At 39.8% G+C, this 27,451-nt stretch overlaps 1 protein-coding gene across 16 annotated transcripts in view; it reads left to right on the top strand.

Moving 5' to 3' along the window:
• GLIS3 (GLIS family zinc finger 3) overlaps window positions 1-27,451 on the top strand; it is a 552,705-nt gene that overhangs the window by 17,132 nt on the left and 508,122 nt on the right. For 11 of the 16 annotated variants that reach the window (XM_072840247.1, XM_072840221.1, XM_072840213.1 and 8 more), the window contains 2 exons: window positions 13,930-14,022; window positions 27,068-27,236. The gene's annotated coding sequence lies outside the window, so the exon portion shown is untranslated. Of the gene's footprint in view, window positions 1-10,982; window positions 11,243-13,929; window positions 14,023-14,253; window positions 14,357-27,067; window positions 27,237-27,451 lie in introns of those variants that run through there. The other 5 variants (XM_072840224.1, XM_072840226.1, XM_072840227.1 and 2 more) reach the window with 4 other exon arrangements.

Here is a 27,451-nt window from a genome sequence, read left to right as displayed (position 1 = left end):
TCAATTTTGCAAAATGGTAAATGACTAAGAATAGTGTGTCCTGTCAGGAGAAGATGGGATTTACCTTGGAGATCAAGCAGAGAGAGCAATCAGAATATTATTTATAATAACAAACAGTTAGAGCTATGCAGGTCTATCACACGGGAGAATGCTCAAGACAGAGTAAGTTAAGAAATGGATTTCAAAACAGTATATTCAGTTGTGTTTGCATGTGTGTATATGTTTGTGTCGATAAATAAATAACAGTGGTTCTCTCTGAAAAATGTAGCTAACTTACTTTTTTGACCTTTGAGGGTTCTCTACATTTTCTGCAATAAGCCTTTTTTGTGTATGCGATCACTCATCTAGGAGATGAGAAGGCTCTGTTGCCAACAAAGGTCTCATTTCAATCCTCACATGGGGTAGGTGTGATGCCTGGATTGACAGCCTCATCAGAATGAGGGAGGAAGAGTAAGAAAGGGATGCCATGTGTAAGCTTGGCTTGAACAGGCCCAGCTATCTTAAGGGCTTTAGGCTGGGCCTGTGTGAGATATTTTTTTAGGCACTGGTCAGTAATTGGTTGAAAGGCCTCTGTTAGCCCTAGTATTGGTTCTTTGAAAATGTACTAGGAGGTGGGAGTTTCAGGATTGCCAAAGTTGACTACCAGCACTTTCCATCTTTTTCCTTTGGAGGGATGGATAGAGTAGAAAGTGGATCATAGAGGGTTTTGTTCAAAATAGGTATTGCTTCAGAGAAGGGGAGTTGTTTTAACTCACTTTGTAGCTGTTCTTGGAGCAGAAATACTTGGCAGTTGCAGCATCTCATCAGAAATCAGTATCACTGGGGCAGGTCCTTCTCTGGACATCAGTAGAAAATTAAATAACAGAGGTATATATTTGTTTTTTTTTTTAAAGATTTTATTTATTTATTTATTCATGAGTGACAGAGAGAGAGAGAGAGGCAGAGACATAGGCAGAGGGAGAAGCAGGCTCCATGCAGGAAGCCTGATGTGGGACTTGATCCTGGGACTCTGGGACCACGCCCTGAGCCAAAGGCAGACACTCAACCTCTGAGCCACCCAGGCATCCCAGTAGAGGTATATATTTGGACAGAGATTTCACATATTACCTGAAATCACCCTTACCTGTTCATTCATTGTGAGACATGAAATGTACATGAAGTGTACATACATGATGTAAATTATTCAGTAGTTACAGTTTGGAAATCCATGTTTTTCTCCAGATAAGGAAAAATAATTTCACACTGAGTATTAGGAAGTCTTTTATAGAGGTGCCTGGGTGGTTCAGTTGGTTAAGCATCTGCCTTCAACTCAGGTCATGATCCCTGGCTCCTGGGATCAAGCCACATTGGTCTCCCTGCTCTGCAGGGAGCATGCTTTTTCCTCTCCTGCTCCCCCTACATATGTGTACTCTTTCTCTCTCTCTGTCAAATAAATAAATAAAATCATAAAAAGTCTTTTATAAACCACAGAAAGAGAATTGGTTCAGGGCTTCTACATAACATTTATATGATTCAAACTGATTATTCTTCTGAATTGAGCTGGGCCTCAGAAACCTATGCAGCTTCAACAGTTTTTCATCCTAGAGCAGTGGTTCCTAAAGGCTGATTTGTAGATAACCTGTATCAGAATCACATGGAAGAGCTTTAACCATCCCCTCTCCCCACAGTCCACTTCCAAATTCTGGTTCAGTAGGTCTTCAGTGGGCCCCGAGAATCCCAAACTCTTCAGTGACTCTGAAGTTGGAATGGACTGCTGGCCCAGACCACAGGGCATGGGAGCTGCTAACTACTCCTCTTCTGTGTTTAATGCAGCGGGCAGTCAATGACATCTGAGAATGTTGTCCTGCCTTCCCCAGGTCCCGTCATGCTAGCAAAGTCCAGTTTCATGTAAATAGCTTTTCAAAAACTTGTAAATCACAGGACCCCATGTTTTAATAGGCTTGGAATTTAGGGAACACAGAAACCACTTTTACTGAGGGTTGTGCCTAGTTCTGAGATGTGGCCTTTAATAATCCATTTCTTTCTGGTACATTTTTTGCCTTCTGCAAGCATTTATGAAGTGCTACTATTAGTAGGAGTGACTGCATGAGCTACTGAGGTGGATAGAAATATTAGCCATCATTCCTCGCCCTGAGAATTCACTGCCCATCAAAGCCTGGGGAAGGATGGTGGAGTCCTACACTGCATGGAGTGACATCTGCCAGGGTGGGTGGTGGTGGTGAGGAGTATGTGTGGAATAATGGCATGGGGATCCCTCAGGGCTTAGATGAGCTGTCAGGATTTTAGTGCTTTCCCCAATTATTGACTCAATTTTTAAGGTTCTCTAGGAAAATCATTTATTTTAGCAGGTAACGTCCCCTCCAAGCAAATACTGCTTGTAAAAAGATTTCCTGCTTTCAGTTACCAATCTGCTAAATAAGTTAAAACTAGGTTTCCTTAAAGCAACTTCCTAAAGTCTAGTAATACATGCAAACTCTGTGTGATTTTCCTTTTTTTATTGGAGGGTTACTGTACATGGGTGGCCTAGTCCATGAATGCCCCACTGTATTTCATTGAATCTTGTCTACAACCTCTAACCCTGTCTCTGAGGCAGCCTACAAAAGCAGGATGTGTCTAGTGGCTCTTGCAGTTGGTGATACACCTGCTGGAAGCCACTGGTAGACTTGCTGCCTCTTTCCTAACTAGATGTGGCTGGATCCATCCCCAAGAGGGTCCTCATCCCACCTCCATCAGCATACACTGCCTGGCGTGATGAGGTCTGCAACTCTTATTTCTCCTGGGCTGGGATGTGCCTCTCTCTCTGGATAGTGTTGGTTCATTTCTGTCAACGCTGTGTTCCTTGTGTGAAAGGCTCTGGATTGGAGAGGAAGGATCTTGTTCTGAATTCTACTACTGGAAATAACAATTTAGTCTTCAATCAGACCAAAACACAACTCATAGTAGGCACCCTAGTAAGGCTTCCCTTCTCCTTTGTAAGTGTAATTTGAGGTTAGGTGGTAATCACTATAGGAAGTGGTTCCTTTTTGCCTGTGAAGGGTCAGCTACATAATTTGTGGGGCTCAGTGCAAAGTGAGAGTGCAAGATCCATTGGTTTAAAAAGCAGGAAAATAGTGCCATGAAAGTTACTAAAATATTAACACTTTTTAATTTCTTCTGTAGTTTCTCTGGATTTGTAATGGTGTTTTATTATTTATTTATTTATTTATTTATTTATTTATTTTAACTTTTTTTAATAATAAATTGTTTTTTTATTGGTGTTCAATTTACCAACATACAGACTAACACCCAGTGCTCATCCTGTCAAGTGCCCCCCTCAGTGCCCGTCACCCATTCACCCCCACCCCCGCCCTCCTCCCCTTCCATCACCACCCCTAGTTCGTTTCCCAGGGTTAGAAGTCTTTATGTTCTGTCATGTAATGGTGTTTTAAATTTAAATTAGCTATTTAATGTCATTCTAAGCAATGAAAAATTAAAAGTTTAAATTATTAGCATGAATTTTACCATTTATTATTACATCGTATAATGCCAGTTTTAAATGTAAATATGAGAGTGTTTAACTTGTGTGCAGAATCAGTGTAGTTATATACAGTTTGTGTTTCAAAGCTCGTACATGCAATGTACTTTGTTCTTACCAGAACAGTAGCGTCACTGCACAAAGCTAATGCAGCTTAATTTACTTCTCAGTATGTGCACATTCTGCAGCATTCTCTCCTGATAAGAAAGGAGGAACTTAAAAGGAACTCAGGTTGCCCTACTTTTCCCTTTCCTTCTATAGCATCATTTTCAGCATAAGTGGTTGGCTGATCCTGGGAAGTAACATGGTTAAGAAAGAAGACAATAGAGTCCTTGGTCATTTGTATTTCTCTCTTCTTCCTACATTCAAAGTAGATTCTGGTTCAAGTGGAAAGAGTGGCCTCTCTAAGGTGTCAGTTTATTCAACTGTAGATGTAACATGCTCACCTTATACTCAGTTTGAGTCTTCCTGAACTGCTATGCATCTAGATTTACCAGAATTATGTACTCACAGGACATCACAAATGTCATGTGCAAACCCAACAGCCAGAAACAGCAGCAGACATGCATGTTGTATATGTCTCCTCCACTCATGCTTACACTGCATTGTTCCATCAGATTTCACTTACATAACAAGTTCAAAGATAAAAGTATTCTGGTTCAAAGAACTAAATGTGCGACCTAAAGCATAAAACTAGAAGAAAACATTGGCAGAAGTCTCATTGACATTGGCTTTAGAAGTATATTTATAGATCTGTCTCTGTAGGCAAGGGAAACAAAATCTAAGGTAAATTATTTGTACTTCACCAAAATTAAAAGCTTTTGCACAGTGAAGGAAACCATCAACAAAATGACGAGACAAACTAATGTATGGGAGAAGATTTTTGCAAACAATATATCCAGTAAGGGATTAATATTAATATCTAAAATATGTGAAGAACTTACATAACTCAATACCAAAGAAACAATTAAAAAGTGGGCAGAGGAACTAAATAGACATTTATTCAAAGGAGACATCCAGATGGCCAACAGACACATGAAAAGATGCTCAACTTCACTAATGCTAGGGAAATGGAAGTCAAAATCACAGTGGAGCTATCTCCTTACCCCTGTTAGAATGGCTAGTATCAAAAAGACAAGAAATAATAAGTGTTGACAAGGATATGGAGAAAAAGGACATTGTACATTGTACATTGTTGGTGAAAATGTAACTTGGTGCATCCACTGTGGAAAACAGTATGGAGGTTCCTCAAAAAATTAAGAAGTACTATCAATCTAGGAATTCTACTACTGGATTTTTACCCAAAGAAAATGAAAACACTAATTCAAAAAGATACATGCACTCCTATGTTTATTGCAGCATTATTTACAGTAGTCAAGATATGGAAGCAACCCAAGTGTCCATCTATAATTGAATGTATTCAGAAGATGTAGTATGTGTGTGTGTGTATACACACACACACACACGCACACACACAATGGAATATTACTCATAGAAAAGAATGACATCTTTCCATGATGGACCTAGAGGATATTATGCCAAGTGAAAAAAGTCAGAGAAAGACAAATACCATATGACTTCACTTATATGTGCAATGTAAAAAGCAAAATAAGCGAAAAAGGCAGAAATAGATCCATAAATATAGAAAATAAAATGATGGTTTCCTTAGGGGAGGAGATGAGAAGATGGCCAAAATGGGTGAAGTGAGGTGGGGAGTATAGGCTTCCAGTTTGGGAAGGAGTAAATTGTGGAGACAGAAGGTACAGCATAGGGGGTATAGTCAGTGGTATTGTAATAGCATTGCATGGTGATGAATGGTAGCTACACTTGTAAGTATAGTATTAAGGTATATAATTGTCAAATCACCACCTGAAGCTGATGTAATATTATGTGTCAACTGCACTTCAATAACAAAAAAGAAACTTATAAACAAATTTCAAGGTGGCAACAGCAGAGTATTAAACCAAGGCCAGGCCCTGTGGAGCATAGGCCCTCTGCAGCTGCATAGGTGCTATACTCAAGAAACTTGCGTTTATGAATTCTTTCTAGATTAATTCTTTCTATCTTGGTGGCTGACACTCTAGCCACCCTTCATAGCATAAGCAGGGTAGGTTGAATGGAAGTTCTGTAACTACATGTTCAAAATAACAGGGATCTTGCAGAAGAGGGTGGGAAACAGGCCCCAGCACCAGACCTACCCATGGACGCTGGGCAAAATAGGGACTGAAACAGACCAGGTGCAGATATGTTTGGTCTTTTTTTTAAACTTAAAAAAAAATTTGAGTTCATTTAGCCAACATATAAGTACATAGTTGCAGATGTAGCATAAATCGTTTGTGTATAACACCCAGTGCTCACATCACGTTCCCTCCTTAATGCCCATCACCCAATTACCCCATTCCCCACTCTGCCTCTCCTTCAGCAGATATGATTTTAAAACAGGTGCAGACAGGCAGAGTTGAGCATCCAGAGAAACACAGGTCAGTTCCTTCCATATTTATTGTGTAAGATACTGAAGGAGTCAGAGGCGGCCTGTACCTTCAGAGCAGAGGGTCAGGTCTTCAGGGAGACTTGAGTCAGGCAACAGATTTGAACTTCATTTTGGGAATGGGGAACCACTGAAAAGCATTAAGAGAGGTAACATGGGGTTATTTCTGTTTTTATAAAGATGACTTTGGCCACAGGGTCTTAGTGGGCATGGCAGAGATACAGCAAGGGCGGGGTCCTTTGGAAGGCTGTAACAATAGTCCAATGCAGAGTGGATCCTGATGAGAGGTCAGCAAGAAGGGCTGCATCCCAAGGGTGGCGGGCTGTCCCAACTGCAAGTTTGGGCAGGGAAAAGCATGCCAGGACTGCTCTCACTTTGTGGACTGGACTCCAGCCTTTGGATGGGGGAGTGTCTAGAGCAAACAGGCCACAGATAGCCTCAAAGGAAAGAATTAACTGATGGAGGGAGGAGAGCCCGGGGCTTTGGGCTGAAGTGGTGTTCAGTAGAAGTGGGTTGCAGCTGGGAGGACAGTCTGTGAGAGGGATTCATGAACACTTCCAGACCATGCACTCAGGCTACTTAAATGCCTTCTGTCCCAATCCATCAGGATTTGTCTTGGGCACGCACTGAGTCAGCAGGTGGAAATATTGTATTTCTTCTAATGAGGAACGGAAGAGATGCCAAGCCTGGGAACCAGGCCCGACCAGTTTATGTATGCATCTTTCTAAGAACCAAACAAATTTTATTTTTTCTTATCATAGAAATTAGAATTTTAGACAATACAGATGAATGAAATGAAAAGTCAATGCAAAGTATAATTTCTCCTGTCCTGGGTCACTATTACCATTTGGGGACATGTACTTTCAGTAATTTATCTTTGCAGTTTCTCCCTTTAATTTACAAAAATGTGTGTCTTTTATGCTGAATATACTTTGGAGGACGTAAATATTTTACCTGTTGGAGTTTCACTTATTTGTTACTCCTATATATTCATATGTGTTTATATTAAGTCCCCTTCTCTGGAAGCAGGACCAGGTCTACTTTTATTTTTCGTTTCCCCACAGCATTCTAATTCCTTCTCCAGAGTCTTGGTGAAATAAGAAGTCTTATTGACTTGAGATTAATTACCTTAGGGAATGTACATGGGGGATATGGTTGATCTCTATTTCTTAGTTGATAGAAAGCGCAATAAAGTCCTATATAAGCAACTAAAAATCTAATGAGAACCACAGAAGCACACGACCCTGGAATGGTGATGGTGATGAGATGGTAAGCCATGGCTTAACGGGAAAGGTTGGAAGAACAGGACTGCTCATCATGGAAAAGTCTAAGGAAGTAATGCTGCTTACTTGTCTGAAGACTTGTGGAAAAAAGGACACTTTTTACCGATAAAGAAGCCCATGAGAATACTAACTTTTGAATAACCACTCTGTGCTATGGCTTTGTATTTTACTTCCTATGTCTAATTTTTTTCATACTCTCTCCATTTGTCTTCTGTAACGACATGGTTCCCTTTTAGTTGATGTTTGCTTTTTGGCCATGAACATAGTTCTTTATTAGATAAACTCTCTTTAGATCTAGTTCATGTTGCCAACTTGTCAATCCCAATCTTTTGGGACTTGGATTTGTTCAGTGAGCATCTAAGCCAACTCTTCTAGTTATATGCACACTTGGTCAGCATACCATTTTATTATCCTCTATGTATAGATGAGATATAAGAACCTTAAGAAGGATTACTAGCCAAGTCCTTTTAGCTAAGGTGTATCAGAGCCTGGACTATGTCTGGGTCTTCTGATTCTCAGGCCAGTGCTGTTTTTCATGGCACCATACCCTCTCAAGACAATTTTTTCAATTTTTCTCTCTCTTTTTAAAACAAATTATTTATTTATTTATTTATTTGAGAGAGAGAGTACACAAGCAGGGTGAACAGCAGGCAGAGGGAGAGGGAGAAGCAGACTCACTACTGAGCAGGGTAGGGCTCAATGTAGGGCTCGATCCCAGGACCCTAGGATCATGACCTGAGCCAAAGGCAGACACTTAACTGACTGAGCCACCCAGGCTCCCTCAAGACAATTTTGAATTTATGGTAGAACTTATGGTTAGAAGCCTTAGACACAATGTGAAAGAGATTTTAGCTTTGAGTAATGCTTACAGAAGGAAATTGCAGCCAGTTCTTCTAGTGACTCTAGAGTTGGTGTTGTTGCTCTCATTTTATGGAAGAGAGGCCCAGGAAGGTTATTTTTAAGATCAGAGAGTAAACTGGGTTCTGTGTATCAGTTGTTACAGAGCACAGTTAGGTTTGATAGATGTCTTTTCTTCCTGAGATTCTTAAAGCATCTTTGGGAATACTTCTTTAGAAGACCTAGAAGAGTAGCTGAACAACCCATCAGGAGTTGTTGACATGGGAGGACCTCAAGGTCTGCTTCATGATACTAGAGAAATGTACAAAAACTCAAAGCTGAAACCTAATGTTCTTTCTGTTCTCTGCCTTGTGATGCACTGTTGCCTTCTGGTTGGGAAAGCTCACTAGGCAGGGCTTCTCGGGATGACTTAGTTATTTTCTTTGGAGATACTGAGAACATCAAAAGAAATCCCTTTTAAAATGGAAGAACAAAAGCACTCACCGAAAAGAAATACCACCTAAAACCTGATAGAAATGATTTAAGGATTATTCATTATTTGATAATAGTCATGCTGTATGATGCTGCATTGACATGAATAAACAAGAATTGACTGTGGTTGACTTTGGGCTGCTTAAGAGGAAGCATTACATGGTAGAAAGTTCATTAACTTTGGAATTTCACTTGGGTGTGACTTCTGGATTTGACACATTCTCCCTTGTAGCAATGGCCAAGCCACATAAACCTCTCTGAATTTTACTTTCCTCACTGTAAATTTAAGATAACAATACTTTCCTGGGTATATTAATATGTCACTTCTCTTTTCTCTTTTGGAATTTACTGCTTCAAACATATTCTCAATAAATATCTATAGTCTCTGCATTGGATGTGGAGAGTAAGGGTGTGAACAATAGGCACAGAATCTACCCTCATAGAGAACATCTTTTAATGGGGAAGAAAGATATTAAATAAGCAGTTACAATTGAGTGTAATGGGTGCCTAGGTAAGGAAACTCAGGGTGCAAAGTTCAGACTGAACAGAGAGATAGAGTCTAGGAGCTTAAGAAAGGCCTCCAGGAGGAGGTGATATTTAAGTTAAATCTGAACAGATGGAGAAGATTTAGCCAGATGAGATGGGATGAAGGTGGAGAAGGGAAGTCACAGTTATTCCTAGTAGGAGCAGTGATCAAGGGTGAAAATACTGAAGGGAGAGACTTCAAGAAATGTAAAGTGAGGGGGAGAGTGAGATTTGAGAGGTGGGCAGGAGATAGATCTTTAGGGGTTTATAAGCCATGGGTCATGATTTTGGAAGTTAATTTTAAGGGCAAAGGGGAATCATTGGACACCTTTGAGTTTGTAATTTGCAATGTAATTTTTGTCAGCAAAATTAGAGGGCTGTAAGTATTAGCTCTTTGGAAGGGAGTAAAGGCAGCTACTCAAATAGGCTGATAAGATTGCTCCAGAAAGTGCCTTCATCCTTTGTTCATGGAATTCAGGGATGTCTTTCTGCTGGAAAAGTGGCAGGACTTAGCCATTGTACTCCACCGCAAGAGGGAGCTAGTGATCTTCCATGGTCCTGTAATTTTCTGTTGGCTCATTGTCTAATGACAACATGGTAGCACTGGCAGTTGGTTCAACAGTTGGCCATTTTCCAGACACAGGGCCGTTATGGCAGTTGGTGGTTGGTAAATTCAGTCCCTGCTCTCTGTGCTCAACCATATGTCCAAACCCTACTGGCAGTCCTACTGCTGGAGCCTCCAGCCAGCTCAGAACAAAGACTTAGTCTGAAAAGGCCTCTCCCTGTCACCATCGCAATCACTTGAGCATTTATGCTCAAAACAGCTCTCTGACAGGAAAACGTTTGTGTTCCTTCGGAATGTGAAGGAAGGTTCATGGTTTTTAAAATTCATGAATTGCGTGGAATGGAACGTTCCTTCTCTGAGTACAGGAAAGAAACAGAGGGTCTGTGTCTTCATGACACCCAAACTATGGGTCATCTCAGGCAGGAAAAATCTAGTCAAACCAATTATTTGGCATGGTATAGACCCTTTCCCTGCCATCCCAAGAAAAGGTTGTATATTTTTTTCACTTTTTAGCTTGTTGCATTGGATTCACTTGAGAGTATTCAGGTTTAGGCAACCAGTTGAAGAAATTCAGTATTTCTTTTTTTCTATTTTAAATTATTTGAAGATAATTATTTGGGCTGGGTATATGATCAGAATAATCCAACTAAAAAATTCAAGTGGTTTATTTTCTTTGTTTGGCTAAATACAACATAAGGATAGGATTGAGCCTTGGGAAATTGTGAAGTTTATTTTTAACTACGCTTATCATCCTGTGTTCTCACTGGTCCCTTTGGCCTATTTCTTCATGTCTTCTGGTGCTCAGGACTCTTAGACCTAAGATCAGGCTTCAGTTCCCCACCAGAGCATTTCCTAGGACCTCTCCTGCCTACTCTGCCAGTTTTCTCTCCTACACTTTTGAATGAAACCTTAGAGCTTCTGAGTTTGAAACAAAGAAATTTGATTACATTGGTTTACTATGAGATTGTAATAGACTGTAATGTGTGAATGTAGGAGCACCCAGCACTTTCTAGCTCCTTGACTCTGGTGGAGGGTGTTGGGTGTTGCATCCTAGATGAAAATTTTGATAGCCCAAATGAATACGTGGTGGTGGCATTTTAGATATTAAAAAAAAAAAAGAAGTACAAAGTAATTTCTCCCCTATATTCTGGAAAAAAGATCCCTTAGCAGTTGGTGGAGTGGGGTGAGCTGGAGCAGGACTTCTCAGCACTGCGAGTGGGTTGATGGTCTACATTCAATGCCATTGTTGGAGTCTCAGCTTCTGTCCTTCAACGTGAACATGTCAGGGTGAAGAGATGCATCCTAGATTTTCATTACATGTGATTTGATCTATCTTATCCGCATATGGGCTTCTGCACATGCTTAAGCCATCTCTTAACTGCCTTCCCTGCCTCTACATGACACTTCACAGCATGCCAGTGGAAACCAGAACTACTGTTTAATGGTCGTGTCTGAGAGAGACCTGCACAGAGAGTCTTCCAATGAGGGAAGTTCCTCTTTTATAAAGAAATCATCTAGCAAGGACAGGGACCTTTTTTGTAAGCTAAGAATCTCTCATTTCTTTTCATTCCAAAACTTTATAGTTTTCATATTTTAAAAGCAATACATGATAACATAAAGACATAAAATATATACAGGGTATAATAGAAAATGTAAAGAAGAAGATAGAACATCCCATTTTTAGAGAATAATCAGTGTTAAATTTTAAATTATTAGCATTTTGGAACATTTGGAACTTTTCAGATATTTTTCAATGCATACACATATATTTCAAGCAGAAATGAATGAAGTTGTATTATGGTTACTATTTTGTAACCTGATTTTATTCACTTAATTACATATTTTGAGCATGTTTATACCATCATTTTCATTGGAAGCACACAATTCTTTTGCCTGAAAGTACCATCATTAACTTAAGCAATATAACCACTCTCCTATGAATGGAACTTTACACTTAAAAATGACAAATATCGCACCTGAGGTTTACCCTTTTTGAGGAAGAAATTTCTAATCTTAACTAAAAATACTGTGGTTCTCAGTTTCATTGAGACTTTCAGAATTCACTTCAGAGAGAGACCAAAGGCCGCCAAGGTTTGGAGAGGGATTGACTCCTATTTGGTTCTAGTTCTTCAGTAAACTCAAGGGTATCTTCAGATCAAATGAGAATAATCAAGTGTTTTCATGCTCACAAAGAGAGCCCTGAGACTTCTATATGGTTTTCAGCCAAGGTTCAATCTGGGAGGCAGATTTTATGACTTGACCATGTATTTTGTGTCAATTATATATGTTTTCAGTATTTAATATGCAAGTATCTTTAGGAATTCTGTCGAGCCAGGGTTACTAAAGGGGAATTTAAGCAAAGGTTTGAGGACCATGGAAACCTCTTGTAATACTGGATTGGGAGTCTTGCTCTACTTCTTTGTACCTGCTAACACTGTTGGAGCCTTTTATGCAGAATTGCCACAGGCTGTTGTTACCCAGTTTATTCACTTCACCAGCCATCCTGCTCTTGTGAGATTATTTTAGTTGGTACAGAGGGTTGATCAATGCCAGTAGCATGTTTGTATGTTTGTATTCTTAGAGTAGAAGAATTAAGTGAACTTCCTATTGATAGAGTCAAGATACAGATGAAAAACCAGTATAATTGGAAATGTTGCTGAGTACCTATTTGTCGAGGATGTGATAGAGGTGGAAAGAATCTAGTCTGGATTGACAGTGTTGCAGAAGCTTACTACTAAGGTCCCTTCCAGTATTAACAGCTTACACAGCTCACAGCTAGGAAACAGCCGTTGGACAGGACTGCTTGCTACTGCAGTATGTGGAACTTCTGCTCCAAAATCTGTATTTGACTTCTCTGCTCCCTAAATACGCTTGGGGAAGTTAAATCACTTTATTATTTATTTTATTATTACTTTTTATAAAAAGAATAGCTCCATCATTTATTTTCCAAAGTTGTCACTATTTTTTTTTTGTTTTGTTTTCAGTTGCAAATTTTACCTCATTCTCTTTTTAAGCGTGTATGTATGTGAGGGGGGCATTTGATCACAGGTTAATAAGTAGGTAAGTCTGTGGTTGGGTGGAAGCAGGTTAATTTTGATCATTTGTACTCTAAAGTTCTCTAGTTAGTTGGTGCTTAAAGCAGTCACGTTGTTCAAGACCACCTTTGGTTTATTGGTTCTTCTATTCCTGGTGGTTTTCTAGATCAAGGCTGGGTCCACCTGTCTCCTCTCTTCGCTCCTCTACTTTCCTTTTTCTTCTGCCATCTCTCTGCAGTACAGTAGTTCTCCTTTGCTACCCTCTTCTCTTCCCTCCTTTCTTCCTTTTTTTTTTTTCCTTTCTTCCTTTGACTCCTTGATAGGAGTCTCTGATCCAGTTTCTCAACAATAGATATTTTTTAGGTTTTCCCGTCATTTTCCAGCATAATAGCTCAGTTTTCTGGCAAGCTCTTTAGGTTCCACAGAATTTACTTTTTGTTTAGTGAAGTGATGTATGAAGAGCTGGACCCCTGGTTTTTTTGTGCTTTTGTGCCCATCCACCTCTTTGCTTGAGCATTACCTGAGGGCCTAACAAATGCTTTTCATCACAAGAATAACATTCAGACTTTGCCCCTGTGAAGTAAGATCCTTTTCCCATTGGAGTCCTTGAAGGTGCCAAACACATGACCATGAGCAATTTTAAGGGAAATTCATCATAAAGTGCCTTTTGGAGTGTTGTTTGAAAAATAAGCTGTTGCTATAGGATTTTAATAAAACTGGCCCCATGCCGAGATGGAAAGCGTGTGGTCATCAACTACAAAGGGAGCTTCAGCTGAGAGGGCTCATTTTGGGATGAAAATTGTCTTCCTGTTTTCTTACTACATCAATGAAACAGCAATTTCTTTTATAATTTCCAGTTGTGCACAAGCCAGTCAGCAGAAAAATGAGAGTTTGCTTTCTTTCCTAGCTGAGAGAATATTCTCTTTAAAAGAATGAAAGATAAAAAGAAGGAGGAAAGAAAAAAGGAAAAAATTCATGGCAAAAAGACATTTTAAAAAATCCTTCACAGGTTTCAGGGAAAAGAGATGGGTTTACTATACAACGAGTTGTCTTAGATCTTGTCTTAGCAGTTGCCTCTCCAGGCACATCAGGTTATTAGGGGAGATTGATGAGTACTTTTTAGGGATTCATTGTAAGTCAATGTATCCTCCTTCACTGACCATTCGTCTCTGGCTTACTGTTTTTACCAGCTACAAAGAGAATATCAGTGGATCATTGGAATTTCACCTAGATTTTTCTCATCAAACTGCCCACACATTTTATTCCTGTTGGATGGAGAGGAGGTAGGTAATATTCCTAATTTATAAAAACAAAAACTTGAAAGATTATGTGTTCTTTCCCTTGACCGTCAGGGTAAAGAGTTTCAAAATAGGCTGTAGATTTTCTACTAATACTTAATCAAATTGAGGGTTTTAAGGTATAATAAAAATCATCATGTTACTCTAAGGTCAGGAAATGTGGTTAGGAGCCTTTACTGACTTTGATGCCAAGTCTTCCCATTATGTGTTTGCAAGATCAAATCAGGACTGCTTTCAGAATGGCTTGGAGTGAATGCGGCAATCTGGAAGCTAGAGCTTCCACCAAGGATCCATGCCAGGATTGATCTTGACCCCTTAGGTGAGTCATCTAGCAAGGAATGGTTCACACACTGCAGCACTGCAAATCTCAATCTCCTTGCATATAGACCTTTGCTGCACTCTGCATAGAAGAGAAAGGGTCCAACCATCAGATTGTTTTTTAATAAGAAATGTTGTCTTAGATTGGGCTCCCTAGGAAAGGGAACATCATCTTTAAGGGAGTGAGGGAAGCAGAATTGTGCAGAAGAAGAAGTTGAACTGCCATGCAGTTGCAAGAGAGATTTCAGCCAACCCCTGGGGTTGTCAGAGGATCCTTTCTGGGGACAGGAGGGCCAGGCAGTGACATCTACTAGTCATTACATAAAGGTTAACCATGGGGAGAGAGGGGTATCACCTTGGGTGAAGCAGCTCCCTTCTTTAGAGGCCTGTTGCTGAAGAGGGACATCTGGGGGCTGTCAGTGGTCACCATGGCCAGCAGCATTATTCTCAGGAATGAGGGTTTTCTTTTGTTTTCAGTTCTAAAACAGGGCCAATGATAACGACTTCGTGGGGTTAAAATAAAGAATGAATGAGATAATCCTTGTGAAAGGCCAGAATTGACATGGTAAATGCCAAGTGCTTCATGCATGTTACTTAAATGTTAGCAATTTAATATTACTAGTAATATTTGCAGTAGCATTCTTAACCATTAGCCACATTTCTGTGAGCTATTGTGTATTTTCAGGGTGCAGATGCACATGGACTTGGGGAGAATGACAGTGTCTCTGAGATGAATCATGTTTTGCTTATAACATCCAAATGTGCTCTGTCATGTGCTCTTTCCTTGTTACTCCTCTTCACTTATGGAAGACACATTGAGACACAGGACCCTGTGATGTCACACTGTTTAAAAGCTGTGGGTGGAGGGGTGGGTTGGGCAGTCCTACGCTTAGGTGATGTCTCCAGTGTTTTGAAGCTTGCTGCCTCTTTAGGAGCAAGGCTCCTATTCATGTAAGGCAAATGAGTAAGTGTGGTAAGTTGGCAGAATGACTTTGTCAGGAAATGGAGGAATATCTTAGATGGGCTTTAATTTTTGTAATTTAAGTTTTTGCCAATTCTGGTATTCTTTTAAAATTATATATGTACGTATTTATTTTTCCAACATTTGTCTCCTCATGGAAAAAATAATAACACATCCATTGGTGCTCGCTTTTACTTAACATCAAGATTAATTATTTTTCGAGGTAAATATTGACTGAGGTGGAGACCAGGGCAGCCTGCACTTTTTATTTAGCTCAATGATTCTTGATGTTAACTTCAGCAGAAATCAATGTCTGCTTATTGTACTCCCACGGGCCGAAGCAAGCAACTCTACCTTTTAAAATAAATTTTAGTCCCAAAATTAAATGGATATCTGGGTCTTGGCATCTTATGGGTAGTGTGTACTCCTAAGTTCTTTCTGCAAAGTGTTAAATAAACCATTTATTGAGTCTATCATGTCTGTCACTGGTTAGAAGCTATTATTCTTCTGCAGATGGGAGGGAATCATATAAGGTGACAAAAGGTGAGCAGTAGCTACTCAAAGGAGTCAGCCAGAAAGATTGTAGGGCTAAATCTCAGTACAATAGAAATAACAATCAGGAATCTGTCCTGATCTATGCTGTAAAGGAAGACAAGTAGCTGTTTCTGACTGCCTTAGGCTAGTGGTTCCAAAAGCAGTTCAGGTGAATCTGCAAGGTCAAAGCAGGAAGGAAAATAGAAGCTCTGATGAGTCACATGCCAGTTCCAGCCACTCCACCAGTGGATCCAGCAGGAGGTTGTGAAGAAGCAGGTGTGTGGGGAGATTCATATGTGTGTGTCTGTGGGTGTGCACAGCTGTGGGCATTCCTGGACATTTGGGGTTTGGTAGATATTGGAACAATAGCTACAATAGCACCTGATTTGGTGAGGAGGAGCCAACTTTCAACCCCTAGAGGGCAGTAACTAGGATGACGGTCCAGAATGAGGTCTCCCGTCTCCTCTCTAAGCTGCTGTAGTCTTACCAGATGGAAATATCAAGGTTTGGACTAATGGCAGGTTTAAGGACTTAGGCGCCCAGCCATCTTTTAAACTGCAACCAGCCTGGGATTCAGAACCCTAGCTGTCCCCTGAATTGCAGCTGTCCTGGAGGGGTTTGGAACAGTGAGGGAGAGGCAATAGCAGCAGAGGGAGCTCACATTGAGTTCTGTAAGATGACTCTGGTTGTTAATGAGATTTTACATGTTATAGGGACCTTTTACACACCTTTCTCATCTGCTCTGAATAGAGGCCTTACTGTATAGGTTTGTTTATGTGAATGCCAGCCAGATGTCACCCAGCCACAGATGTATACATGCGCACATCATGTGCACATATACACACACCCATGCCCTCCCTCTGAGAGCATTTCTAGAGTGTTCACGTGTATGATAATACATTATGGCCACATGAATGTTCTGCAGAGACTGCAACATTTTTTATCTCAGTAGGTAGATTGTAAGAACTCTGAAGGCAAAGGTTTTTGTCTTTTGGTCACTAATATATCCTCAGCACCTAGAAAAGTGCTGGCACATAGTAGGTGCCTCAAAAATATTTACTGAATTAAATTCACAACAGCAACTGCAGTAACACCACCAACAACACGTGCGCTAACAAAGTGGAGAATTTCTGTAGACAGTGAGCCCTTCACCTTGGGGACGTACTTAGCACACTGCTCAGTACATAACCCTGATTTTTATTATTTTTTAAAAATATTTATTTATTAGAGAGAGAGTGAGAGCAAGAGAGCACAGAGGGAGAAGCAGACTCACTGCTGAGCAGGGAGCCTGATGTGGGGCTCAATTGCAGGACCCTGGGATCATGATCTGAGCCGTAGGCAGACGGTTAACCAACTGTGCCACTTGGGTGCCCCCAGAATCCTGAATTACTGAGTGAATGGATGGACTTTTGTATTAGTCTAGATTTTTTTAAATTACAAAAGCAATATTTGCCCATGGTAAACACATACACTAAAAAAGGGTATACAACTAAATGTGGAACTCCTTGTCACTATGACTTTCCAGCAGCAACTAGTATTAATAGTTTATATTAATCCAGAAATTTTCTTTGTGTGTATGTGAGGACATAAATGTATATGCACACACGTAGGAACATACTCTATGTTGTTCTGCCCTTGGTTTTCTTGACTTAGACATTGGTCCTTATCAGATCATATATATGGACCTCACTTTTTTTCAACAAAGGCATAATATCCATACTCTCCTATCATATAGATGTAACATAACTTATTTGATCATCCTGCAATGGTAGAAAATTTCATTGTTCTGAGTTACTTGCCATTTAAAAAAACGTAGTGGTGAATGTCTTTTTTTCATGCTTCAGGGGAGCCATTGACATAGCCTCAATGATAATGGTGCCTCTGAACCTGACAATGTACAGCATGGTGCCCCTGATCCTTACACTTAGTTCTTTGCATGCATGTCCAAGTATTTCTGTAGGATAAATTCCTAGAAGGACAAGTGCTGGATCAAAGGCTGTGCTTTTTTATTTATTTATTTATTTTTATTTATTTTATTTTTTTTATTTTTATTTTTTATTGGTGTTCAATTTACTAACATACAGAATAACCCCCAGTGCCCGTCACCCATTCACTCCCACCCCCCACCCTCCTCCCCTTCTACCACCCCTAGTTCGTTTCCCAGAGTTAGCAGTCTTTACGTTCTGTCTCCCTTTCTGATATTTCCCACACATTTCTTCCCCCTTCCCTTATATTCAAAGGCTGTGCTTAATGTAAATTTTGATATCCTGTTCCCAATATGTTGAATGATGTTAACATGAATCAATTGATGACATACTTGAAGGGGTCTATATTATATATCTTCAGAAAAAATCTATCTATATATATATACACACACACACACACATACATATTTCTGGTTCTGTGTATGTATCCATTTATACACACGTATTTGTGAATACATGTGTATATGTGTGTATGTATATACACAATATACACGGATGGAGAGATTTATTATAAGGAATTTGCTTACATGATTGTGGATGGTGAAAATTCCCAGTGCTTATAGTGGTCAAGCTAAAAACCCAGGAGAGCTGATGCTATATTTGGAGTTTGAGTCCAAAGGCCTGACAACTAGAGAACCAGAGGTATGAGTTCTAGTCCATGTCTGAGTCTGAAGGCAGGAGCTATATGTCCCAGCTTGTAGAAAGTCTGGCAGAGAAAGCAAACTCTCTTACTTTAGCCTTTTGTTCTATTCAGGCCTTCAGCAGGTTGGATGGTGCCTACCCACATTGAGGAGGGCAATCTGCTTTACTCAGTCTAGTAGTTTCAATGGTAATCTCATCCAGAAGCATACAGACATACTCAGAATAACATTTTAATCAAACATCTGAATACCCTGTGGTCCAATCTAGTTGACACATAAAACTAACCAGGATTGTTCCCTAAAGATTAAAAATGAGAAACAAATGCTATTCTATTTCTAAATGCAACTTGAGACTAAAATATGACTTTTATTTCTGTCTAATTTGCATAAGTAAATGCACTAATACTCAATGATTCATACACATTGAATTTTGTTTTCAGATTTTTATTCTTTGGGAACCATAAGACTTAATGCCAGTGAATATATTCCACCTTTTAAGGCCCTCATTAATATGTTATATAATGCCAACTGTAGCTACTGGCATAATGCTCTCCCATGAAAGTCCAATTTAACCTTCCTTTTACATATGTAATCTTGAAAACATCAGTGGGCATTTTACATCCAAAGGGCTTTGGCATCAAACCTTTAGAGATTTTCTTACTGATGTTTCTGAGCTTTTAGTTCATCAGCAAATTCCAAATTTATCCTTGATGATTTTTATTGCTGTAATAGTCATTCAATTTCATTTATAAATGAAACAAGTGGCCTTTGATCATATACTCTTTGCAAAGCCTGATGCACTCTGTTGAATCTGCCGTGTTCCCTTTGTATTATAAAAGCAGTAGCTACACTAGAGACAGCTTGACCTTACCGTGAGAAATAGCATTTTATCATGAAACTTGGCAGAGCCTTCAATTTCCTCCCATTTAATATCTGTCAGTCATTCCCATTGTCCAGGAAACATTCTCTCCACTCTCCATGTGAAAGTTGTTATCTCTGGTGGCAGATACAACTTGTCGGGGGCCAGATCATCCTCATCCCAAAGCTCAATCATGTTACATTGCTAGATCCCTGTGGAAAACCAGTCATGTTCTTTAAAGTGTGGCTGGAAAGTTAATGATGCAGTAGAAAGACACTAGATTCCTGCCCATTAGTTACTGCCCACTCCCCCTAAATTGTATGCCATTCTTTCTGAGCCTGCTGCTAGGCCCAGTGGGCATAAAATAGAGGCTGTAATGAAGGGAAGAGGTCTTGTTTATATCAGCGTTGAGCTGGAAGGATGTTAGGTTTTGTCTAATTATAACCCTTCATCATAAAGACAAGAAAACAGGCCCAAAGAAGGGAACTGAGTTGGCCAAGACCACCCAGCTCATTAGTATCTGAGCTGGGACTGGAAAGTATACTTATGTTTTTAAACTAATGTAACTGAGGTATAATTTGCATGCCATAAAATGCATGGAACTGAAGTACCAGCTCGTGCATGTTTTTTTTTTTTTTTTTTTAATTTGAGAGAGAGAGTGAGGGAGAGAGAGCACAGGCCAGGGGAGAAGCAGAGTGAAAAGCAGACTCCCCCCACTAAGCAGGGAGCTATGGCTCCATCCCAGGACCCTGGGATCACGAGCTGAGCCAAAGGCAGACACTTACTGGCTGAACCACCCAGGCGCCCCCAGCTGATGTGTTTCGACAAATGTATGTATCTATGTAACCATAGCCAACACACCAATCAAGATACAGAACATTTCATTGCCCTTAGGAATTTCCCAATACTCCTTTCTTTAAAAGTAAGTTTTTGATTCCTGATCTAGTGTTTTGCTGCCACTGACCCCTTTATCTCCTCATCATCTGAGGAAAAGAGCCCAGGGCTGGAAATAGAGTATATAGGTTCTAATTCTAGTTCTTCCTCAATTAACTGTATGATATTAGGCAAACAGTTTTACTGAGTCAATGTCTCTAGCTCTTTCACTGAGTCAATATCTCTCGTTAGGGTACACATGGAGGGTCAGATTATAAAGGTGGTGGTAAGGCTTATTTTTGGTTCTTCCTACCCTTCTGTTCTGAGAACCTTCTTACAGTTCCTGGGCTATAAAGTATCATTAGTTCTGTCTAGCTCCCACTTGATTCTGTACTTGGTTTTGAGCTAGCCTAGGTACTGTTACAAAGTATCAAGGTATTAATAACTTGGCTCTTGGAAGAGCTTGTATTTGATACTTGTAGTGACATCTGTAGTTTATTAGAATCTATACTGTATCAGGCATTAGTATTCTAGGTACATTGCCTAAATAGATGCTGCCTAATGTGAGCCCTGTAAAATTCTTGGGTTTTTCCTAAGGCCCATCTAAGACTCAAGGAGGCTAAGTATCTGATCCATGATCTTATGGCCGATAAGTAGCAGAGTTTTTATTGGGACTCAGATCTGCCCAACTCCAAAGTCGGGCCACTTTCCCCTCTGCTCCTTTGCTTCCAAGAACTCTTGGAGATGACAGTGCCTTTGCCCAAAGGAATGACTTTTTCGGTGGAATTTTAGCCTGTCTTGCTGGAGGGAGAATGACATCTGACCAGAGAGATCATGGACAACTTCTGCATCATCCCAGTGCCTGCCAGTGAAATTGTTCTGGTTCCAGGATCACAGTGAGAGAGGCCTGAGAAAACCCTGTGAATGGTGCATTGCTTTGCATGAATGCCACTGACTTAACTGTGTAGGGCAACTCTGTGCATTGGGATTTTGGCTTCAATGAGATGGGGCAGATGGGTTCTCGAGGGCAGGCAGTTATTATAGGCAATATTGACTATAAAAAGTAAGATTCCAGGCCAGAGTGTACAGCTATGTGTTAAATACAGCAAAAGGGAAAGGAACCATTACCTACTCATTCAGTAAAGTGACTCTGGCTAGGAACCTCAGGCCCACGAATAGGGTGTACTCTCATTCTTCCCACAGCATAAAGAGAGGTGTCCTGGTTGAAGGGTATTAACTGAATCTTATTCACAAAGAAAATGCTTAGGAAGTTTGGCATTTCAACTGAGGCCCTTGATTTCATTCATATACATTTGCTTGTCATTGTCTGACCTGTGAGTTTAGCAGAATACTCTTTTGGAAAGTGCTCTTAGCCAGTCCGTTTTCCTGAAGTGGCACAGTTGAGACTGTGAGAAATAAAAAAGACTCAACAGCTACAGGCGCCAAACTAAGGACAGCACATATAATTCAGAACATACTTCTCGTGCAGGAGGTAAGCAGGCTCCAGGAGAAACAGTTGAGTACTATTCTGCTGTGATGTTTAGGGGAAGGGTCTAGGTCTGTGTCAGGAACCTCCTAGACTCCATCCTACCCCAAATTAAGATGCGTTTTGGTAACTTCTTGATGTTGGAGAATCTTAGGTGAGGAATCAGAATGTAGTCCCCAGTTTTGCTGGTAACATACACACAGATAATCATGCTGCCCTTGGGCCAATACCCAGAGACAGTTCTGGAAATGCCTTAGTTCTTTCTGAGTGGGGCTGAGTCCAGAGATAAACCCTGGCCCCTGAACTTTGGAATGCTGAGGCTCAGTTAGCTTTGGTGCCAGTGAACTCTCACACCTCCTCCTCATCTTTTAAAGAAGGCTGCCTGAGGTCAGAGGCCTGAGACTTCACAAAAGCAGATCAGATAGCAAGCAGTTTCATGTGCATGAAGACAGTGGAGGCTTTGAGGGGTTGCTTGGCTACAGAAGTCTGCACCCAACCTGTGGTTTTACCTGATTGGTGGGGCACAGAAGTCTGGTCACCTTTGCCTCAACAGTATTAACCTTTAATGGCATAGGGATGTCAGAACAGGATGCTTCTCAGAGTTGGAGGAAACAGAGAGGTTGGGGCAAGTTGTGTTTGTTCATTCAGGGATCAAAGATAAAACCAAGTCTTGGTGGCCACCATACTCAGGCTGACATAACTTTCCAAAGAGCTAACTAACCTCCTGATTGAACTGGTGAAGCAACAAACCATTAAGGACTGGAGCTCTTAAGGAGTGCAGGGACCCCATATTTCAGCTCGAAGGGTTGTTACTTACACCTGCTAAATGTATAAAAAACAGAACTTGTTTTGTGTATCATGTGATATGTTCACAAAATCTAAGATTCACCAAAGAGGATTCACTTTTGACCAGTGCTTGAGAACATTAATTTATGGCCACAATTTATTCTTTCGACCATTCCACCTGAATGTTATTTTCCAGAGTCTCTTGGCATGAAGGCACCAAGGTAAGCTGAATGCCCAACACCACACCTAGCCCTTCAGGCCTGCCTTGGGCCTGGTCATCTCCCCTCTGGGTGCCTCTATCCTGATAATTTCCATATCCATTAAAGCCTGTGAGTGGTCTCCCTACACAGAGACAGCTCAACCCAGGACAGAATTCACTTTAATGGTCATCTATAAGTGGAACAGGCTACTTGGTTACCATCTGTGCTCTTTAGTACTGAGCTTGAGGAAAGGTTCTTGGGTTTACCTAGAATATGCCCCACCATCCCTCAGCCACTCATATTCCCATGCTCTCACAGGACATAAAGGACTCGTGGTGAATTGTGAACTATTTTTAATTTGGAGATTGGTGACCAAGGGATTTCACACAAAGAGCCCAGTATAAGTTTACTAGTCACAGGCAAACCTCAGGTTTTCCCCTTGTTCCTGAGCCATATCCCTGCATGACCTTGAGAAAATCAGTCAGCCACCCCAAAGAGGGCACTTCTGGGTGTTGCCTGAGCTTTACTGATGTTAGCAAAGCTCAATACAATGGCTGCATTTTTTATTTAAAGGAGGAATAGGGTGAAGTGAGACAAGCTTCTTTTATAACTACAAAGATCTCCTGTAGTTGTGAATCTGACTTCATGGACACGATAGTTCAAACTTACACTGAACACTTAACTTTATGAAAAGGAGGATATTTTACAAAATGGTCTCATTTATTTTTTAATCAAGAACAGCTATTAACCCTATGAGGATTAAATCAAACTTCTTAGATCCAAAACATAACTCAAGTAGAAGCAGTATAATTTTAATTTCTTGTCCAGATTCAGAATCCTGACTTTTTTTTTTTAAAGCAAACTGTGCATTCATTTTCTCTGAAAATGACAACTCTGTGCTCCAGATTTCTAGCTCTGAGATAAAAATGGATTCTTTGAAGAGGCTCAGAAACTAATTTTAAAAACCTAAGGCTCATCAATAAATGACAGAAGTCCTTTGGCTACCACTTTCTGCTCCCTAGTTCAAGGAACCATAATATTTTGTTCAAAACAAAATCTTTCATTATCCTTTGATGTCCATCATTAGGCAACCCAGATTACATACTTTTTGCTCTTTTCGCCTGTGAAAACTATACTGATTCTGACCAATTAAGTGGAAAGTTCAAAATCTGAATAATAAAGAATTCTCAGAGTTTCTTAGAGAAATGTATTTTTGTGTTTTTAAATGTGTATCTTAATACTTATATTAAGCACTCAAACACTAAACAATATTTTCGGAGATATGTAAGTGATTTCTCCTCACTCCCTTTCCCCCATCTTGATTTATATTTTGTTAGTTTTTACTTTTGAAATTTAAAAAGTACTGAACAGTATGAAGAATAGTAAACAACTTATATACCCACTGTCCAATAGTATTTTATTATGTTTGCTTTTGGTCTTTTTTTAAAAATTAAAATGTAAAACATTTCAGGTAAAATCGAAGTCCTTTTTGTTCCTTATTCTGTTTTGTCCCATTCCAAAGACAGTTGAGTTTAAGGTGCATTCTTAAAATATATTTCAATACTTTTAATGTGCATTCTTACATATCAAAGGACAGTATGTACTAGCATATGTGTGCGTTTTAAATGTATACGAGGGACATTTTACCCCATGTCTTTCTTTGAATATATCATATTGCATAGGTTACTTTTCTCAATCAACATTGACTTACCTGCGAAGATCTGTTAGTGAATGAGTCTTATTTATTTATGGTATATGACTTATTTGGAATTACTTGTACCATTTTAGTTTGTTTCTGTTTGCTTTTGTTTTTCGATTTTGTTTGCTACCCCCCCATCTGCCTTCAATGGAGTGCTCAAATTTTCTCTCTTTCCCCTTCTCTCCTACTTTGAAAGTTAACACATTCTATTTCTAGCCCCTTAGTACGTACCTTTAACAATATTGTTACACACAACTCATGGTATTGTAAAATAAATATATATTTTTAAAAAGATTTATTTATTTATTTATTTATTTATTTATTTATTTATTTATTTATTTATTCATGAGAGACACAGAGAGAGGCAGAGACACAGGCAGAGGGAGAAGCAGGCTCCCCGCGGGGAGCCCAATGTGGGACATGATCCCAGGACCCCAGGATCACGACCCGGGACGAAAGCCGACGCTCAACTGTTGAGCCTCCCATGTGTCCCTTAAAATAAATATTAAAGTTAATTTCTGTTATTCTAAACAGATGAGAAATTTAGCCTCGTTTTTTTCCTGTTGAAAAGAATGCTCTTTAACCTCCCGTATTACTATTGTCTGGAGTTTTAGTTCTACCTTGTTCTTAAAGAATGGTTGTAATTGTTAGTTAGCATATTCTATACCAGTTTTCTTTTTCTTTTCTTACCATTGCTCTCAAATGTCATCTTTCATTCTGACTTCCTGTTCTTTCTTGCTGGAGTCTATCTTGCATGTTGGGTTTGGGACATATAAAAAATGTACTTATATTACTTTCACTCCTACAGGATTACTTATCTGTAGGTAGGATTCTGTTGTGTCAGTTTTCTCCCTAAACAACTGTGAGGATGGAATTTTTCTCTTTTGGCATCTGTTGCTTCTGCAGCTAGTCTGCAGCCAGGCTGAATGTGGGGGTTTTCAATTTAAGATAATCTGCCTTCTTGGTTTGATTTGCAGATTTTCTTTTAATATTCTGTAGTTTCGCTATAGTGTGTTTGAAATTGTTCTTATTTATCATGCTCATGACTTTTTACTTATTTAATTCTTTTGATTCGGTAAATTCTTATCAATTGTCTTTTGCCTTTTTTCCAGATTTCTCCATTACATTTTTCTGGAATTTCAACTAAGAATATACTGAACTGTCTCCTTTCTTTCCTCCGTGTCTCTTAGCATCTTGTTCATAATATTTTTTTTTTTAAAGAGAGAAATGAGAGAGAGCAAGAGTGGAGTGGGGAGGGCCAGAGGGAAAGGGGGGAAGAGAGAGAATCTTAAGTGGGACTGTGCTGAGTGCAGAGCCCGACATGGGGCGTGATCTCATGGCCCTGAGATCCTGACCTGATCTGAAACCAAGAGTTGGATGCTTTACTGACTGAGTCACCCATGCACCCCAACATCTTATTCTTAATTTTCTTTATTGCTCCAGGCTATGTTTGCTCTTATTTTTTAAGTTCTCATTTCACTAATCCTGCTTTCAGTTTTTTTTTTTAAATGAGCATATTTTCATTTTTGGATTTTTACTCAGTTTTTTTTTTTTTTCAAATCCAGTTGTTGTTTTATAAGCTCCTATTCTTAGGTTTGGGATTTGTATTTCTTTTCTTTGTGACAAGAATACTATTTTAATAATGTTTTCAGATATTTTGTTGTCCTATCCTGAAAATCTTTTACCCTGCGCTGTAGTGTGATTGGCACGGCTTCTAGGAAAGAGGTGGGAAACACCCACTATTTTCTAAAAAAGATATTAATCAGCTTTTAGCATTGGGTTAAATTTTGTTCGATTTCCACAACAAGAAAGTAAGCTTGAAGTCCAGACCTCCTTTACATCTAGAGAAGTTATTCTAATCAGCTATAAGGTCTAAGTGGTAATCCAGAATCAGAAAGGAGGAAGTTATGTAGGGAGAGTGAAAGCCCCAAAGCTACCACTTTAAGGCATTGGGTAGAGGTGGGGCCAGCTATGGGACCAGCTAAATAGACATACAGCTTGTACAGCCGCACGGCACCATGCTTAGAAGGGCTCTGTACTTGGTTTAATGTTCCGCTGTTATCATCTTGAAGTTCCTAATAATTTTTGAACAAGGGGCCCTGATTCATTTTGCACTGGGCTCCAAAAATTATGTAGCTGGTCCTGGTACTAAGGGAAGTCCAGAGAGAGAGGAGGAGGAAGTAAAAGAAAAACTGACCTTTATTGACCCGAGGACACTGTGGGTAGACGAGGCAGGAGAGACAGTGAGGGAGACATATGGACTCCACTTCCTCTGTGGCCCAAGAGGAAGATGCCATTTGACTTAAGAGGAACACCGGAGGTGGGATCCTTATGTCTCACACTTTGGAAGGGAAAATCAGTCCTTTACCTCTAAAACTGAGATGATAAAGCCATCTGAAGGAGACTTTAAAGTTTTTTAAATGTTCAGAGATACCACATAGTAGAACTGTGAATTTACTCTCACTGTACTCAGGTGAACAGAGAAAATGTAGTTTAAAGAAATTTTCTATCATTCAAACGTCATGAGTAGTTCCCATCCATATAGAAGTTGGAAGAAAAATCTTAATTTTAAGTTGAATCCAGTAAACTTGGTCCAGTGCAATGTGTCCCTTAAAGCTTAATATTTGTCCTTGATTTAAACCTGGCTGGTTGCTCAGATTTCCACCTATTTTCCCTTTGCTGTCCCAGGTCGTGAGTGGGTATCTGGAAGGACGTAGCAAACATGGCTGTGCAGTGGGCCTTGAAGGATGGAAACCACTTCCTGAGGATGGTGAACTGGCAAGACAGGAACCTTGGTTACTGAGATGAAGATGCTGTATCAACCCTGGATGGCCTCCTTCCTCTGAACTTATTCCAGGTGAGGGAAAAATATATTTGTTTGGTTAAATGATGATTATTTTAAATGTTCTCTTATATGCAGACACACTTAACTCCAATCATTACAGCTACTTAGGCTGATTCTAAATTTTTGCTTATGTAAGTTATGCTGCACCTAGCACACTGGTCTAAACATCTCTTCATATTAGTCTGAGAAATATTAGAACATCTTAGAAGTTAAATTACCAATTAAGA

Source organism: Canis lupus, chromosome 1, assembly GCF_048164855.1.
Source record: "Canis lupus baileyi chromosome 1, mCanLup2.hap1, whole genome shotgun sequence".
NCBI classification, from domain to species: domain Eukaryota; kingdom Metazoa; phylum Chordata; class Mammalia; order Carnivora; family Canidae; genus Canis; species Canis lupus.
The sequence above is the reverse complement of the archived record's forward strand: the minus strand, read 5'-3'. Positions and strand labels throughout refer to the sequence as shown.